Here is a 10,650-nt window from a genome sequence, read left to right as displayed (position 1 = left end):
TAAAATGATGGTGTTAATTTAAGTACTAAAACCTAGACAGCATATTAAAAAGCAGAGACATCACTTTGCAGACCAAGGTCTGTACAGTCAAAACTATGGTTTTTCCAGTAGGCATGTATGGATGTGAGAGTTTGACCCCAAAGAAGGCTGAGCGCCAAAGACTTGATGCATTTGAATTATGGTGCTGGAGAAGACTCTCGAGAGTCCCTTGGACAACAAGGAGATCAAACCAGTCAATCCTAAAGGAAATTAGTCCTGAATATTCATTGCAAGGACTGTTGCTCTAACTGAAGCTCCAATACTTTGGCAACCTGATGCGAAGAGCTGACTCATTAGAAAAGACCCTGATTCTGAGAAAGATGGAAGGCAGGAGGAAAATGGGAACAGAGGATGAGATGGTTGGATGGCATTACCTACTCAATGGGCATGAACTTGGGCAAACTCTGGGAGATGGTGAAGGACAGGGAAGACTGTTGTGTTGCAGTCCATGGGGTTGCAGAGTCAGACATGACTGAGCCACTGAATACATTGGTTTTGTATTTTGGTTTGGACTCAGTGTATACATTTGCCTTGGCTATATAATAGTATGAGGCATAAAACATTTATTTCCCTTAGTTTAATATTGAAAATTCCAACTTCTATCTCACCCTTTATATAAAGGTGTTTTTTTTTTTAATTTGAAGTCAGCCGTTTTTTAAGTCTTTATTGAATTTGTTACAACTTTGCTTTTGTTTTATGCTTTGGTTTTTTTGGCCTTGAGGCAATGTTGGATCTTAGCTTCTCAACCAGGAGTTGAACCCACATATCCTTCACTGGAAGGCAAAATCTTAACCAATGGATCACCAGGGAAATCCCATATTTCTGGTTTTTACAGTTTTTCTGATTCCTGAAAACTGAGGTTTTAACACTCAGTTAAGATGACTTGTGGGCATCCAGGTTCACTTCTTTGTGAATGTTTTCTCCTTCCCTAGTGCTTATCTGCTATCCCCAGAGGCAGTGGCTTTCAGTTTCCCGTAGTGATTGTTTAGATAAAGCACTTAGAAATGCCTCTAGGCTGCAAGCAGCAGAGAACCCAACTCCCAGGTACCAGGGAGTGTGGGAAGGCAAGTGTTTTTAGTTGAGGGTGATGTTAAAAAAGTGAAAATGAAAGTGATAAGTCACTCAGTCCTGTCCAGCTGTTTGTGACCCCATGGACTGTAGCCCGCCAGGCTCCTCTGTCCATGGGATTTTCCAGGCAAGAATATTGGAGTGGGTTGCCATTCCCTTCTCCAGGGGATCTTCCTGACCCAGGGATCAAACCTGAGTTTCCTGCATTGCAGGCAGATTCTTTACTGTTTGAGACACCAGTGAAGCTCCAGGGGAATGTGGACATAGAGGAAAGCCCACATGAGGACATAGTGGGAAGGCAGCTTTCCGGAAGCCAAGGAGAGCCAACCCTGCCAGCACCTTGATCATGAACTTCCAGCCTCCAGGACTGTGAGAACATAGCTCTCTGCTGTTCAGCCCACTGAGTCTATGGTATTTTGTTACAGCAGCCAAAGTAGACTAACACTGAGCCCTGGGCCCCTGAGTAAGTAGGGGCTGGTTAGACCACTGGGTTGCTGGAGGGCATTGTAAACAGAGGGAAAAAATAAATAAATAGAGGAAAGAGCACCTGGTTGAATCCTCATAGCAACAGATAAAAGTTTCATAATCTAATCTACAATAATGATTAGAAGTGCGGGCCCTGGAGTCAAAACGGTGGGACTCAATCTTGGGAAAGTTACTTGACTCGGTTTTCTTTTTTAAAAATATAGTTTTATTTATTTATTTATGGCTGTGCTGGGTCTTCGTTGCTGCAAGCAGGCTTTTCTCTAGTCGCAGCGAGCAGGGCGGTTACTCTGTAGTTGCAGTGCTCAGGCTTCTCATTTCAATGGCTTTTCTCGTGGTAGGGCGGTTACTCTCTGGTTGCAGTGCTCAGGCTTCTCATCTCAGTGGCTTTTCTCGTGGCACACAGGCTCTAGGGCCTGCGGGCTCAGCAGTTGTGGCTTGCTGGCTCCAGAGCTCAGGCTCAGTAGCCGTAGCACACTGGCTTAGCTGTCCCATGGCATGTGGGATCTTCCTGGACCAGGGATTGAACCCGTGTCTCCTGCATTGGCAGGTGGATTCTTTACCACTGAGCCCCCAGAAAGCCCACGTGACTGTTTTCAAATCTATCAAGTGCAGTTAATAGTAGATTCCATGGTAGGGTTGTTGGAGGGAGGGTTCAAGTGCTTCACTGTAAAGTATGTGACTGGCACATAGTGCTGGAATTGCTAAAAATAAAAATGTTAGAAGTTGCTTCTTATCTGAGAATAACTCATAGCCTCAAAGTTTTGTTGGAATGTTACCTACAGTGGCAAGTCTTCGCTGGTTCCACTCCAACCTGCGTAAAATCATTTTTTCCCCCTTATTGGGAAGTAAGACCATCTGTTTCTCAAATCTGTATTTTCCGTGTCGTGTTACTGAGGGTTTGGATTCTGTCCTAACATCTTCTGCTATAGGCCATGGAAACCTATCATTTGAAAAACAGAAGTAAAATTAGGCTTTTGGGGAGTGAGGACTGGCTGTTGTTATTCAGTCGCTCAGTCGTGTCCGACTCTTTATGATCTGATGGACTGCAACATGCCAGGCTTCCCTGACTGTCACTATCTCCCAGAGTTTCCTCGAACTCATGTCCATTGAGTTGGTGATGCCATCCAACCGTCTCATGCATAGAAACCATGATAGTTTGCGGGAGCTGGACAAGAAAAGGGGACTCTAGCTCTGAGCAGGAGTTGGATCCCCTCTTCCTGAGCTCTCATGGTCTAGGAAGTGCCAGGGACCTGGAAAGGAGCCACTCTGGGGATACCACTAACTTTCAAGAGCAGGAGGGCACTTGGAGAAGGTACCGCCCTGTGACACCAGGAGATTCAGAAGCTGATAGATGAACAGAAATCCAACAGGAAGGTGGTGCTGATGGGTGGTGAACCAGGCTGGAGTGCTTTCACGTCTCCAAATCAGGGACTCCAGGGACTGGATAGCATGCTATACATTCACCATACCACTGTACGTATTAAATCGCTTCAGAGGTGTCTGACTCTGAGATCCCATGCACTTTAGCCTGCCAGGCCCATCTGACCATGGGATTCTCCAGGCAAGAATACTGGAGTGGGTTGCCATTTCCTTCTCCAGGGCATCTTCCTGACCCAGGGATTGGGATGCCACCCACAGTCATTCTCATTCAGGCATTCAAAGATACATTAGGAAGGAGGATGTTATTCATCAGAATTTTTTTTTACATCTGTCTTTTACATCTATGCTCAGCAAGGTAATGAATAAATCATGGGCTTTCATTCATTCTTTCAACATGAATTTGTGGAGCAGGATCCCAAGTATTCACTGTCTAAGGGTCAGCAGGTCCATCTCTGTGCATTTCAGTTTACACATGTATCAACAGAGGACAATAATACCTATTACCAGGTTGACATAAAGTTAAAAGAGGGTGAGGACATGAAAACTTGGCACAAACTAATGTCACTTAACATGCTCCCCCACCCCCCAATCAGCGCTGTGACAGTTGATTATTTTACTTCTCTGTTGCATTGCTGGGGAGGCAATGGGGGAGCTTCTCAAATGTTGATACCACAACTTGGTTCATTCAGTTACTGTGAAACAGGAAGAGGAAGACTTCCCTGGGTGGGGTCTTTTCCAGGCCTGGCACATTATCAGTTGCTCTGGTCTCTGGAATGAATGTGACATTTTAATAATGCAGGAAAGGTTAGATACATCCTAGAACTTTTTTAGTTCTGGCCATGGTCTCTTGCTGTACATTGAGAAAAGAAAGTTCCCAGCAAAATAGGATTATGTTGTTTTGACATAAATTATCTTATCAGTTAGGATTAGGTTCACTTGCATAAAGTAGAAAGACTCCTCACCCCCCTCCTCTAATTTAGTCTTCAATAAGATAACATTTCTTTTTCATGTAAAAGAATAGAGTTAGGCATTCTAGGACTTCTGGGACAGCTTCACAAAACCATCAGAGACCCATGCCCCTTCCATCTCTACCTGTAGGGTGGCCTCTTGCTCTACAGTGGCTGCTAATGCTCCAGTCATCACATCCATATTCCAGGCAGCAAGATGGAAGAATAGGGAGAAGATAAGAACATCCTCTCCCTTTTAAAAAGTCCCACATTTCTTCAGTGGGAAATTAGACACACAGCCACACCTCTGTAAGACAATCTGGAAAATGAAGCCTCTAGGGTGGGCAGTATGTACTCAGCTAAAAACTAGAATTCTAACACAAAGGTGGAAAGGGAGGTGTGAGGTTTAAGGGGGGCAAATTGCCATTGCTCTCATCTCTTTCATTCTGGAGAAGACACATAGCTGTTTTTCCCTTCTGTGTTTCTCCCACCCTACACAGAAACTGTCATTAATAACTGATGGAAACAGAAGTGATGATGCTACTGTGCTTCATCCTGGGCCAAAAGGAAAGAAGAAATGGGATCATTCTTCCACCTACACGCTCATGCTCTTCTCACATGTTGTTTCATTTTCTTTCTTTCTTCCACCATCTATATGCACAGAACTCATGTTAAAACTGCTCTTTGGGCATAAGGCTAAGTGATATAAAGTCAGACAGAGGAAGACAAGTACTGTTTGATATCACTTATATGTGGAATCTAACAAATACAACAAACTAGTGAATAAAACAAACAAGAAGCAGACTCATAGATATGGAGAACAAATTAGTGGTTGTCAGTGGGGAGAGGGTAGGAGGAGGCACAACCTTGGGGCAGGGGCCAAAAAAAAAAAGGGTTACTATGGGATTAGATGACATCACGTGTGTGCAACTATTGAGAATTGTAAAGCACTATAAACTTTAAAGAATTTTTCATTCAATTAAAATAAATAAAAAACAAACAAAAATCACCCTCTGAGGGGACCTCCCTGGTGGTCTAGTGCCTAAGACTCTGAGCGCCCAGTGCAGATGGTTTGGGTTTAATCCCTGGTCAGGGAACTAGATCTTACATACTATACAGAGTGGCCAAAAAGATCTTTTAAAAAAAAAGGGGGGGGCGGGGGTGGTGCATAAAGAAAAAATATCAAGATTTTAAATAAAGACAAGATATCCGTGTTAGTGATTTTTTTCTTTGGTTTGGGTCTGGCACTGCTATCCTCTCATTATACCCCTGGGGAAGGGCCACATTGCAGACTGTAACTCAAAAGAGCACAGCATTTATTCTGGTAAATGGTAGAGAGGGAACTTGAGCCCAGAACCCCAACTCTCTGTGCTTCTTTTCATAAGACTTCAGGCAACAGCTTGGTTTTGTGGAACCAGTGTCTAACTGAGGAGCAGGACACTCTACCTTCTTCAAAGGCAGCTGGGACCCTAAGCCTCTGAACTAACTCCTTTTCAGAAGGGCCAGGCAGCAAGGAGATCAAACCAGTCAATCCCAAAGGAAATCAACCCTGAATATTCATTGGAACGGGACTGATGCTGAAGCTCCAATACTTTGGCCACCTGATGCAAAGCGCTGACTCATCAGAAAAGACCCTGACGCTGGGAAAGATTGAAGGCAGGAGGAGGGGGTGACAAAGTATGAGATGGGTGGATGGCATCACCAATTTAATGGAGATGAGTTTGAACAAACTCCCGATGATAGTGAAGGACAGGGAAGCCTGGCGTGCTGCAGTCTATGGGGTCTCAAAGAGTGGGACATGACTGAGAGACTGAACAACTGGAGATAACTCATGGAGTGACCCTGAGAGCACAAGTCACCACTAAGCCTCAAATCATCTGGTTGGGGGGATGGGGTCAGGTGGCATGAGCCAAAAAGAGACTTCAGCTTGAATGACAAACATGCTGAGGAAGAATTAGCCTGACCTGGAGTCCTTAAGGTTCAATGGACAGGAGTCCGAGCAAGCTCCGGGAGATGGTGAAGGACAGGGAGGCTTGGCGTGCTTCAGTCCGTGGAGCAGCTGAATTGAGTTCTTAAAGGCGCAGAACCTTTCCTTTAAATCTCTCAGCAGCAGAGCGGTTTGCGCAGGACTAAAGGCTGAAATCAGTTAAAGTAAAAACAAACCAAAGAATCCATTCAGAGAGCTAGGGCTTTGTACGAACTCGGTGGAGGCTTTTCCACGCTGTATTTTTTTTTTTTTTTTTTTGCAAACGGGCCTCTAGGTTTGCAGGCTGACTGAAGGAGGAGAGGCCGGTGGATGGGCGGCTGGAAAGCGTACGAGATGGTTGCAGAGATCCGTTTTCTCCTGGAGCGCGGACAGGGGTAGATCTGGTCTCGGCTGGAGCAAGGCGCCGGGGTGGCCACGCCTGCATCCCGCCTCAAGGATGCAAGCGCACTGCCACCTACAGAGCTAGGGAGGGAACTCAGCCTCCCGCCCTGCCCTTTCTTATGGCCGGGGTGCCCAGCGTCGGGTGGAGTTCGGATTCCTGCAGAGGACTCCCCGTTCATTACCATAACAAAGGCTTCGTCTTCCCTTGGGCAGTTCAAGTGAAAGTGAAAGTGAAGTCGCTCAGTTGTGTGCGACTCTTTGTGACCCCGTGGACTGTAGCCTACCAGGCTCCTCCGTCCATGGGATTCTCCAGGCAAGAATACTGGAGTGGGTTGCCATTTCCTCCTCCAGGGGATCTTCCCGACCCAGGGATCGAACCTGGGCCTCCTGCATTGGAGGCAGACGCTTTAACCTCTGAGCCACCAAGGAACCCTTTGGGCAGTTAGCTCAGTTCAGTTCAGTCGCTCATTCGTGTCCGACTCTTTGCGACCTCATGAATCGCAGCACACCAGGCCTCCCTGTCCATCACCAACTCCCAGAGTTCACTCAGACTCACGTCCATCAAGGCAGTGATGCCATCCAGCCATCTCATCCTCTGTCATCCCCTTCTTCTCCTGCCCCCAATCCCTCCCAGCATCAGAGTCTTTTCCAATGAGTCAACTCTTCGCATGAGGTGGCCAAAGTACTGGAGTTTCAGCTTTAGCATCATTCCTTCCAAAGAAATCTCAGGGCTGATCTCCTTCAGAATGGACTGGTTGGATCTCCTTGCAGTCCAAGGGACTCTCAAGAGTCTTCTCCAACACCACAGTTCAAAAGCATCAATTCTTCAGTGCTCAACTTTCGTCACAGTCCAACTCTCACATCCATACATGACCACTGGAAAAACCATAGCCTTGACAAGCTAAAAGCCAGGTCTCACTTTGGCAATCTTACCGAGCTAACCTTATCTCCCATCTCAGCAGAGGCACTGCACTTTGCTGTTGTTGTTTTAATTTATTATTATTAATAATTTATTTTTAAAAATTTTATTGGAGTAGAGTTGCTTTACAATGTTGTGTTAGTTTCAGGTGTGCAGCTAAGTGAATCAGTTATATATTTACATGCATACATGCTATATCGCTTCAGTTGTTTCCGACTCTTTGCAACCCCATGAACTGTAGCCCGCCAGGCCCCTCTGTCCATGAGATTCTCAAGGCAAGAATATTGGAATGGGTTGACATGCCCTCTTCCAGGGGATCTTCCCAATCTGGGATCGAAGCACTGGCAAACGGGTTCTTTACCACTAGCACCACCTGGGAAGCCCATACATTTACATATATCCACTCTTTTTTATATTCTTTTCCCACATAGGTCACTATAGGGTATTGGGTAGAGAATTTTCTGTGATATATAGTAGGCCCTTATTAATTTTTATTTCGTATACAGTACTCTTGCCTGGAAAATCCCATGGACGGAGGAGGCTGGTAGGCTGCAGTCCATGGGGTCACTAAGAGTCGGACACGACAGAGCGACTTCACTTTCACTTTTCACTTTCCTGCATTCGAGAAGGAAATGGCAACCCACTCCAGTGTTCTTGCCTGGAGAATCCCAGGGACGGGGGAGCCTGGTGGGCTGCCATCTATGGGGTCGCACAGAGTCGGACACGACTGAAGCGACTTAGCAGCAGCAGCAGCAGTGTATATATGACATGCTTCCTAGGTGGCGCAGTGGTAAAGTATCTGCCTGCCACTGCAGGTGACTTGTAGGAGACTCCGGTTCGATCCCTGGGTTGGGAAGTTCCCCTAAAGTAGCAAATGGCAACCCATTCTAGTATTCTTGCCTGGAAAATCCCATGACAGAGGAGCCTGGCAGAGCTGCAGTTCATGGCGTCGAAAAGAGTAGGACATGTCTGAGAGACTGAGCACACAATGTGTGTATGTCAATCCCAATCTTCCTCCTCCTCACCCCCCTGACACCTTGGTAACCATAAGCTTGTTTGTTATATCTGTAACTCTATTTCTGTTTAGTGTATAAGTTCATTTGTATCCTGTTTTTAGATTCCACATATAACTCAGTTCTGGCATCACTTCCTCAGGGCATCCTGGTCTTGCTTTTGTTGCTCTCGTGTCTGATTGTAAGGTTTTTGGTTTGGTCATTTAAAAAATGATTTTTAATTGTGCCAAAATATACATAACATACAATTGACTGTCTGAACCAGTTTCAAGTGCAGGATTCAGTAGTGTTAGTACATTCACGTGGTTGTGCAACCGTCACCTCCATCCAGCTCCAGAATTCTTTTCATCTCAAATCTTTCATTCACAAAGCAGATCTCCACTTCATCTCCCCTCAGCTCTTGGCAACTACCATTCTACATTGTCTTTGTGAGTTTGACAACTGTTGTTCTGTCGCTCAGTCGTGTCTGACTCTTTGTGACCCCATGGACTGAAGCACGACAGACTTCCCTGTCCATCACCAACTCCCAGAGCTTGCTCAAACTCATGTCCATTGAGTCAGTGATGCCATCCAACCATCTCATCCTCTGTCATCCCCTTCTCCTCCTGCCCTCAATCTTTCCCAGCATCAGGGTCTTTTCCAATAAGTCAGGTCTTTGTATCAGATAGACAAAGTATTGGAGTTTCAGCTTCACCATCAGTCCTTCCAATGAATATTCAGGGCTGATTTCCTTTAGGATGGACTGGTTGGATCTCCTTGCAGTCCAAGGGACTCTCAAGAGTCTTCTCCAACACCTCAGTTCAAAAGCATCAATTCTTCAATGCTCAGCTTTCTTTATGGTCCAACCAGCTCATTTCACTTAGTACAATGTCCTCAGGATTCATCCATGTTGTTGCATGTGTCAGAATTTCCTTCCGTTTTGAGGTTGGATAACGATATTGCATTGTATAGACAGACCACATTTTGTTTATGCATTCGTCTGTTGACAGACACCTGGATCGTTTCCACCTTTGGGTCACTGTGAGTAATGCTGCTGTGAACATGGGTGTACCAATATGTTTTTGAGCCTCGCTTTCAGTTCTTCTGACAAAGCACCCAGAGGTGCAATTGCTGGGTCATCTGATAATTCGCTTATTAATATTTTGAGGAACTGCCATACTGTTTTTCACAGTGGCTCTCTGGCGTAATTTTACATTGATTTGTGTAAGTATTTGGTTGTCTGTCTTTTCATCCTGAGAGCAGGAATCCTGTATATTTTGCCACCTTGCCTCCTGCATCTCAGTATCTAGAACGACAGTGCCTGGGACCGAGTAACTCCTAAGATATCTGATGAATTAATGAATAAGTCAGCCTAATAGGAACGAGACAGAGAGGCTTGGTCTCTGCACTTAATGCGTTTACAAATTAGTTGGTGAGAGGTGACACACACAAGGCAGGGAGCAAATAAAGGAAGGACATAATTATGTACTAAACTGTAGTTCTGCTTTTCAGCATAGGAGGACTTGAGGGAAGGAGAGATTTTCATGGTAGGGGACAGTCAAGGGAAGATGGGTAGGTTTGGACTAGAAGGGAGGAAAGCAATTAGAACAAGAAAATTGTATTTTCCCCCTGGCTTTATTGAGGTACAATTGATAAAAATTGTATATATTTAAGGCATATAATTGGATTTTTTTTTTTTTTTTTCTGCATTGTGCAGCTTGTGGGACTTTAGTTTCCCAACCAGGGATGGAATCCAGGCTCTTGGCAGTGAGGGCATGGAGTCCTAACCACTGGGTTGCTGGGTAATTCCCTGGATGTTTTGAAATACCTATACATTGTAAAATAATTGCCACACTTAAGTTAATTAACATATCCATCACTTCACATAGTTATTTACGTGTGAGTGATGAGAAAACTTCCTGTCTACCCTCTAGTTCATGCAGTATTTTTCTTAATTTTGTTTAATTAACATACGTCCCCCAGGATCCATGTTGTCACAAATGGTAGGATTTCCATCTTTTTAAAGGCAGAACAATATTCTATTGTGTGTATGTGCTGCATGCTCAGTTGTGTCGGACTCTTTGCAACCCTATGGACTGTAGCCAACCAGGCTTCTCTGCCCATGGGATTTCCCAGGCAAGAATACTGGAGTGGGTTGCCATTTCCTTCTCCAGGGGATCTTCCTGACCCAGGATCGGACTTGCATCTCCTGCATTGGCAGGCTGATCCTTTACCACTGAGCCATCAGGGAAGCTTTTTATGTCTAGACCACATTTTGTTTGTCCATTCACCCAGTGATGAACACTCAGGTTGTTTGTATGCCTCGGCTATTGTAAACAATATTGCCATGAACATGAGAGTTCAGATATCTCTTTGAGATACTGGCATAGTTTCTTTTGAATATATCCCCAGAAGTGAGATTGTTGAATCAGAAAGTAGTTCTATTTTTAA

General features: G+C 45.0%; 1 long non-coding RNA gene and 1 other non-coding gene across 2 annotated transcripts; both read right to left on the bottom strand.

The window, feature by feature from the left end:
* Nucleotides 1-661: 661 nt before the first annotated feature.
* Nucleotides 662-7,073, bottom strand: LOC104969415 (uncharacterized). The gene is made up of 3 exons (XR_808428.4): nt 5,885-7,073; nt 2,374-2,533; nt 662-2,294 (listed from the first exon to the last, which is right to left on the bottom strand). It is a non-coding gene; the product is annotated as an uncharacterized lncRNA (long non-coding RNA).
* Nucleotides 6,646-6,717, bottom strand: TRNAW-CCA (transfer RNA tryptophan (anticodon CCA)). Its single transcript has one exon. It is a non-coding gene; the product is annotated as a tRNA-Trp (tRNA).
* Nucleotides 7,074-10,650: the final 3,577 nt, after the last annotated feature.

Source organism: Bos taurus, chromosome 8 (assembly GCF_002263795.3).
Source record: "Bos taurus isolate L1 Dominette 01449 registration number 42190680 breed Hereford chromosome 8, ARS-UCD2.0, whole genome shotgun sequence".
Classification (NCBI taxonomy): domain Eukaryota; kingdom Metazoa; phylum Chordata; class Mammalia; order Artiodactyla; family Bovidae; genus Bos; species Bos taurus.
The sequence above is the reverse complement of the archived record's forward strand: the minus strand, read 5'-3'. Positions and strand labels throughout refer to the sequence as shown.